Here is an 8,161-nt window from a genome sequence, read left to right as displayed (position 1 = left end):
TTCCATAAAAAAGCTAATTTGAAAGTCTTTTAATAAATCTGAATACCCCTGAAATATTAAGAATGAGGTGATTTTCTGAGGATGCATCACATTAGCTGAAGAAAGATGTCTACAGTCTGATATGGGAATTAGTTTAGAGGTGTAGTAATATTAAGTAATTTTGGCATAGTTATTGAACAGAAATGTAAAGCATTTATATTTATATTCTCCTAATGTATTTTCTCTGGAATGTGAAAAGTACATTCGTGTTGTGGCTTTGGAGATGTAGGTGACTCAAATAAGATTTTTGTTGGTCAAAGCTGATGAGCTATGTGATTGGGATTTGTCACAGAGGAAAGCAAAAAGATTTGCCACTGTGAGTTATTGTCAAGAATGTAAAATGGAATAAAATCAGGAAGATGAATGAGATGTCCTTGGTCGGTTTCCTCTTTTCTTTCTCAGATTAAACAGTGAAGAAAAAACACTTTTTCAAAATATCTTGCATTAATTTTAGTATAATCTTTATTAAATATACACAATAGTTGTTAATATTCACCTACACTTCTCCTCTTGATTTTGCTATTACCAGTGTATCACAGAGCAACTCTTTTGGATTTAAGAAGGAAAGTGCAAAGCATGCCTTCTGTGAATATGCTATTTAAGAATCACATAGAAAAACAATTCTAGGATTGATCCTAAAGGAAAGATGAATTGTGATTCTGATTTCAGGGTTTAGGTATAAACCTATACATTTTAATGTGTACATTGTGTTTCAGTCAATATGATAATGTAGAGTCATAACAATTATATAAGTAGAATTAACACATTTCTAATGGTATTTGGATGTATGGCTGTTGACCTGTATGCTGATACTTTCATTGCTGCCATATACATGCAATCTTCTTATGGTTAAGGTTGCCAGGCAAGTAATTGCCAGAATGGAGTGCTAAGCAAGCAGTCCCTGTATCAAAGAATCTGACCTTGTGAAGATAATGAGACAAGGAGAATTCAGAACAGATGAAAGCCAAGAGCACCTACTTTATCTACTGACAGCCAGGGAACACCTTCATGCTCAATCAGTTCCTGCTAATGAGACAAGATGGGGCAAGATGGTAAAACAGCAGTAACGGGCAAACTTTTTTTCAGCTTAATGATCTATAACTTAGTTAGATAAAAATTGTCTTTTAAACCAGGCAGTAACATAAGTATGAACAGAGAAACACAAAGGGTGTACCTAATATATTTTGGTTTTGTTTACATTTTAAGAAGATTAATGGTGTAGATTCTTATTGATCAGATTATGAAGATCCAGCATATTTTGTAGATTACATCTTCGGACCATAATTCTTGCTTAGGCAGTTTTTAACATGTTTACAATGTAGCCAGTAAACTATTTAAGTCACTTTGTTTAATAAATTTTGACAGTTACCATTGTTAAATTATCCAGGAATTATAACATATACAGGCCAGTTTCAGTCAGTCATATCCTTATTCTTTCTAGTCTATATTAAAAGTTACAGCATTAATAAAATTACATAAAAATGCTGCATTTATTCTGCAGATAGCACAGATATGTGGGTTAGTGCTATCAAAGCTCTGCTCGCAGTCTTAAATCTGTGCCCCAAACCTCAGACTAACTGCATGTTTTGTCCAAAATTGACAACTAATGAAGGTGACTGTAGGTGATGGGCTGTGCTACTGGGTAGGGAAGGGATGCAAACTCCACGTCCAAGTCTTTCTTAAGGCCCGTGCCTCAGCGCAGTTTGTTATAACAAAACACACAGACCAACTCACCTGAGAAATGCTGGTTACAATCCCCAGAGGCTTCTTCCTGCTTCAGTCAGCAAGGAGGAAAGAGGACACCAGCTTCCTTGAGAAGCTCCTGGACCCAGCTTCCTCTTTCCTACGTAACCCACCTGATAATGTGATAGCCAGGGACCCCTATATCCTTTCTAGGTGGCTGCTTTATCATGTCAGTCACCCTTGTATAGCTATCATTGGGATTCAGAGACAACGGGCAGCTAATACCACTGGGCAAAATTCTGCAGTCTGTTTCAGTGTCTTCACCAGTGTAAGTAACCCCATAGATGAATAGAAGAAGCCATTGTAATCAAATAGCCTATCCCATGACTGAGCTAGAGCATATCTGTTTAGGTATCTTTTTTTGTTATTTAACGACTGATTGCTAGAGCCTACATGGGCTTGGTTCTTTCTTAACTGGAGGGGAAAATGGTGATTTCTCCCAAATGCAACCTACTTCTGATGCCAAAATAAAGTCACTTGCAGTAGATTTGTGCAGATCTGTGATCCATGCTCTCCTTTCTTGCATGGCTTAATGAGCAATGAAATTGGCAAAGTTGATACTTAACCTCCGTGGCAAATTATGATAACTTAACACCTCAGTGAGATAGAAGGGCCAATCACACCTCTTGAAGCTATCATTCTAGACTACAGCCAGTTGAAAAACTTTTGAATTTTGAGAGGTTTTGGTGAGGTGGGAGGGAAAAGTAGATAGATTTTATGAATATTTTTGGGAAAAATTAAATCCTGGAATTTTTTTTTAATCAGCTTTATTTCAGACTCACTAATTGCTGCATTGGTTAAAATATTCTAAATTTTCTTTGTGTCTCTAACAGCAAGAGACTTATTTAAAATTAAAAGTGAGTGTGATGAGTTGCCCTCTTTAAGATGCCACTTGGTGTGCTGAGATACCACTGAGCCCGCCTGTTCTGCCAGCATGGGCCCCCTTTTTGCCTGTCTTGCTGAGCCAAGCTTCCTCCAGCACACACACAGGCAGAGCCACACCTAACGTTTCTTCTAGGATACATTTTCCTATGCGTTCTAGAGTGAGTTCTGTTTTTTACTTAACTGCCACTTCCTGGCATCCAGCAACCTGGACAGACTCCCTACCTCAAGCAAAACACTCCCATCCCCCCAGGGGAAAGCCACTGGATAGGAACTGGTTTTAGCCGCCCCAACCATTGGTAGCAAACTGCTTTGCAGGGTTGTAGAGGAACTAGAGACACTCTCCCATTTCCTCGGCAGTTTCTGTGTCTTTGCTCCTTCCCACTGGGACTTCAGCACAAGATTCCTTCTTGTTGTTGACAGACCCCTGGACAGCCCTAGCCACATTAAAAAAGTCATTCCCCTGAAGAATTTGTGTCAGATTCCTTGGGACAGCTGCTACAATCAACTCAGCTTGCAAATTCCCAGCTTCCATGTGCACTTTAGCCAAAGGCACAAATATTTTGTGACTCCCCCCACTAACAAAAGCTCGGCCATCTGTCCTGGCAGTATGTCTTTCTCCTGAACCAGGCCACTCCTGACCACAGAAATTTCTGCACCAGTATCTCTTCAGGCAGGGAGCTCTTTGCAGGGGTGGCTTTAGGTATTTTGCCGCCCCAAGCACGGCAGGCAGGCTGCCTTCCTAATGGCCCATCAAATCTGATGGCCTGTCATCTGGTGGTGTCTTCTCAGTACACACCCTATTATAATTGTTATGTAGTCCATATTTCTAACTTTAGATACAGAAATGATACATACATACAAATTGGATAATCACATTCAGTAAATCATCTTTTCAGTGATATCTTACATGAGCCATCTTGCATGAAGTACATCCTATCCATGTCATAAGCATATTTTCATAAAGAATATTGAGTGTAATGTCACAGTTTGATTCTGGAGAACAAGATGACTGTTAGAGAGAGGTGCTGGTACACCATACTGCATCAAAATGGCCCAGTGTGATTCCTGTTTACAGATTACAAGCAAGTCTCCTCTTAACTTTTGGTTTGACAAACGAAACAGATTGAACTCCCTGTCTCATTATAAGGCATGTTTTTCAGACTGTGAATTGTTCTTGTAGTTCTTTTCCAAATCTTCTTTAGTTTTCAGCATATTTTCTGAAGTGCAGACACCAGAACTGGTTACAGTACTCCTGTAATGCTCTCCCAAATGCCATATACTTGTGTGCTATCACCTCCTTACTCCCATATATTATTTTGCCTTTACACAACCAAGCATTGTGTTAGGTGTGTGTTTGGGTTTTTTTTGCCACCGCATTGAACTGGGACCTCCTCCGCAGTTGGTTATCTACAGTGACCTTAAGTTCTTCTTTAGGGACTTTGCTTTATGGGATACAGTCCCACATCCTGTAAATTCAGCTTACATTCTTTGTTCCTAGCTGTAGTAAAAGGGTACTTTTAATTGTACTCCCTCTACCAGGAAATCCAGATCAGTCTGTATTAGTGGCTTGCCCTCACAATATTTGCAGATGACACAAAGATAAGTGGGGCAGTACATTGTATAAGGAATTATTTTTATATTTTCTTTCAGATTACTGATAAAAATATTGAGGAGTGTTGGTCTGAGAACCGATCCCTGTGGGATTCCTCTGTTCACTCCCCACTTGTTGATGATTTCCCTTTAACAGTTGCATTTTGAGTTCTGTCAGTTGGGCCAGTGTAGTGTGTGTCATAATGATTTTATATTATGCTTATTTTTTAATCGGAATGTTGTGTGGTATGAAGTAAAACACCTTACAGAAGTCTAAGAATATTATGCCAAAACAGTCATTTTTATCACCCAGATTTATAATCTTGTCAAAGAATTATATTAATTTTTTGACAAGATCTATTTTTCATGAAAGCATGTTGATTTGTATTAATTATATGCCCATCCTTTAATTCTTCGTTGTGCTTTTCCATTATTTTGCCCAGAATTGATATCAGAGTAGCCAACCCCTAATTACCCTGATCATTGCATTAATCCTTCAAAAACAGTTAAATAGTTTAAAATATTCCATTGATTTCAGTAGTTACTTAGGATTTACATCAGACCAGAATTTGATTCATTGCTTTAGTCTTCCCCAAGAATGTGTAGACCTGTATACACTAGGAAAGTACCATTTTTGGCAATGGGTAATAAAATGCTGCCTTCCTCCCTTCAAACTGGGATTGAATTCTATTTAATTTGGTGAGGTAGTGTGTCTGGTGGCTAGGCACTGGAATGGAAGCCAGAAGACATGATTTCTAGTCCAAGCTCTACCATTGGCTTGGTGGGTGACCTTGAGCCAGTCACTTTAGTGCTCTATGGCTCAGTTTCCCCATCTGTAACATGGGGATAATGATATTTACCTAATTTGTAACAGACATTTAGCTCTAGTGATGAAAAGAGCTATTTAAAAGGGTGGTAGTGTATCTATACAAGCCACTAAGCCATTTCCAAACTAGGGGGGGAATGGGGCAGGATGTGGGAGAAGTACTCTTGACATGCATTGACAGGAGTGGGTTGTTTGCCTAAAACAGCATTGGTTCACATTTGGAATATTTACTTTGGAGTTGTAAGGGTTGGAGAGCTGGTTACAATTTTTTTTTTACTTCTGTGAAAAATTTGGGGGGAAAAAACAAAACATGTTTTATTTGTTTTACAAAGTGATGAGAAGTTCACAAATCCTCATCATGTAAATATTGGGAACAAAACAATCATTACAACAGTTAGCTTTTGTTTAGGGTACAGGAATATAGTCATAATCTTTCCATTTAACAGGGTATTTTCTTATTAGAGTGAGAATCATTAGGACACCTATTTTGTTTCTAGTGACTTTATTAAATGGAGTGAAATCTCCATATGTATGTATTTAACAGACCAGCTATGTCTGTCATGTGTCAATGTTAACAAAAAACAGACAAAAACCCAACCACCCTGAACAGGTATGCTCTTTTTTTGCAGGTGAATGTACTTTCTGAGTACTGAATAAAAGGTAACCAAATATCTAAGTATCAATCCATTCTTTGTCTATTTTTCTAAGTATGTAATTGGTGTGTTAATTTTTCCATAACCATAACCTCCCATATTTTTTGAACCATTCCTCAACGGTTGGGCTATTTTTTCTTCTTCCAATGAGAGGCTGCCAACAGCTGAGCAGGTAGTAGCAAATGAGAGATGAATTCTTCATTTCCTTTTGGGTGACCATTTCCACTAGGAAGCCCCAGGAGGATTACCAAAGGATCATTTGGTAATAAATATCCAATAATTTGTGATATGTGGTTACAGATTGCATCTCAATACTCTCCAATGACTGGACATATCCACCATATATGCATGAAATCTCCCCTTTCACCACAATTTCTCCAGCATTTACCCTCATTCAGGCCATATATATTTTTAACCTGACTGGGGTGAGGTATCATGGAAACAGTATCTTAAATAAATCTTTTTAATGTGCTAAGACAGAGTTTCTGGTCATCTTTTCCAGGCCAAACCCCTTTGGGGTAATTTGTTTATCCACATCATCTTCTCAGTATGTCTTATATGGACACTGTTTTGTTAGGAAAGCTGTCTTAAAAGATTGATTCCTAATTCAAGGTTTCCCAAAGGTTGGCCGTGACACAGTCTTGGGTGATCCGCTGGCACAACTGCATTTTCCAGTCAAGCTCTTAGTAAAACTTTAACTCCTTCTGACTTGTGCAATATAAGTAAAAGCTATATAAATATGATGTTTCAAGCTGTATATTTTGGACAGAGTATAGAAAAAAGTTTATTTTATTTAAGAAAAAAACAAGCTGCAATATGTCAAGTTTAATTCTTGCAAGTACAACGGTGCATTTCACTGCAAGGTAACCTAGCAACATACACACAGGCCACCGTTTACAACTGTAAAAAACGACAAGCAGTATTTCAATCTGATATGAATCGGTTTATTTTTTGAATGAGAAGGGTGGACTGCTTGAGAAGATAATGAAAGTCCAGGATCATCTACTGCTACGCAAAATAAGCCAGCCAAAAAAATAAAAAAAGTGGTAAGAAAATATGACGACACATACTTGAAGTTTGGAGTCTCCTTCACCAGATCAAATAAGTACCTGTTGCCTCAGTGTGTGAGGGTATAATGTCTCTTTTTTATTTATTTATTTTTACAAATTTGATTCTTTTCTAATTAGTCGAGTAGGGTTGAGTCTTTTCTTACACTGCACAGAAATTCAGATTTTACACTAAAAAAAACCTGAAAATACAATATAGTTAAGTTTTAAAATCAACAAATAACACTGGTTTTTTTAACAATTTTGTTAACATTTTTTTGTTACTTAACGTTCAGTTTTATACAATGTACTTTGTGTTTTCCCTGTTTGAACACCACATTTTTTTTTAAAGTGTAGTTTTACTAAAACTGTTTGGTTTCAAAGATCTTGAAGCATTTCTTTGAGTGTATATTGCCAGGGATTTCTACTATGACAATTGTTTACATTAAAATGAAAAGGAAAATGTACATTGTTTACAATTATAGTTTATATGTATGTAATTAAAATTTTTCCTTAAGAAGTGTTAATGGTGAGCTGTAGTCCCTATTGAAGCTACACAGGTGGGCCCCAGGGGAAAAAAGTTTGGGAACCACTGTACTGATTGACCAGATGCCATTGCTTCTATTAAATAATCTTTCTGTATACAACGGGTTTTCTAGAAAGTTGAGAAACATAGTGCCTGACTTGAAAGTACTGGTACCAGGGGAGAGTGGACCAGTTAAAGTTAGTTTGGATCTCTAAATAAATTAGAAATGTTTCTTTACTGAATAGCTGTCCAATTGTGTGTATTCTTTAGCTCTCCCAATCTTGAAGCTCTCTGGTTTGTGATTTGGATTAAGATCTGGATTATTTGCAGTGGGTGTCATTGTTGATGGAAAGGAACTGATCTTATCTCTAGTTCTATCCCACACTTACAGAGCAGCCTTTGCTAAAGGATGTGTGTGTATTGCTGACAAGTGTGTGGTTTTGTTTTTTTTTATTTTTTATTAATCCATGGTAGCCTGGTGATGTTTACACTGCCACAATTTCCTTGTTCAATAAAGACCCCGTGTTTGAGAGAGTGCTCCCAAACACTACTGTTTTGAGCTGGCTGGCTGATAGTACTATAGACTATTTGGAACAGCTACTCCACCTTGCTTAATGGGTCTGTACAAAGTAACTGCTCTCACTCTTGATCTTTTCTTGTTCCATATAAACTCTAACAACATCCTCTATATTCCTGCTAGGGTTTTGTTTCAAAATCCTTCTGTGATTATCACCTACTACAGGACAGGTCCGACAAGGAAGGTAACAGAACACCACTAGTCGTCACCTTCAGTCCCCAACTAAAACCTCTCCAGAGCATCATCAAGGACCTACAACCTATCCTGAAAGACGAT

The 8,161-nt window shown here is 37.7% G+C and overlaps 1 long non-coding RNA gene across 1 annotated transcript; it reads right to left on the bottom strand.

Annotated features, from left to right (window-relative positions):
• Positions 1–478: 478 nt before the first annotated feature.
• On the bottom strand, positions 479–1,988 carry LOC142046239 (uncharacterized). The gene is made up of 2 exons (XR_012655130.1): positions 1,774–1,988; positions 479–1,065 (listed from the first exon to the last, which is right to left on the bottom strand). It is a non-coding gene; the product is annotated as an uncharacterized LOC142046239 (long non-coding RNA).
• Positions 1,989–8,161: the final 6,173 nt, after the last annotated feature.

Source organism: Chelonoidis abingdonii, chromosome 2, assembly GCF_003597395.2.
Source record: "Chelonoidis abingdonii isolate Lonesome George chromosome 2, CheloAbing_2.0, whole genome shotgun sequence".
Taxonomy (NCBI): Eukaryota; Metazoa; Chordata; order Testudines; family Testudinidae; genus Chelonoidis; species Chelonoidis abingdonii.
This window is presented reverse-complemented; position numbering and strand designations above follow the sequence as displayed.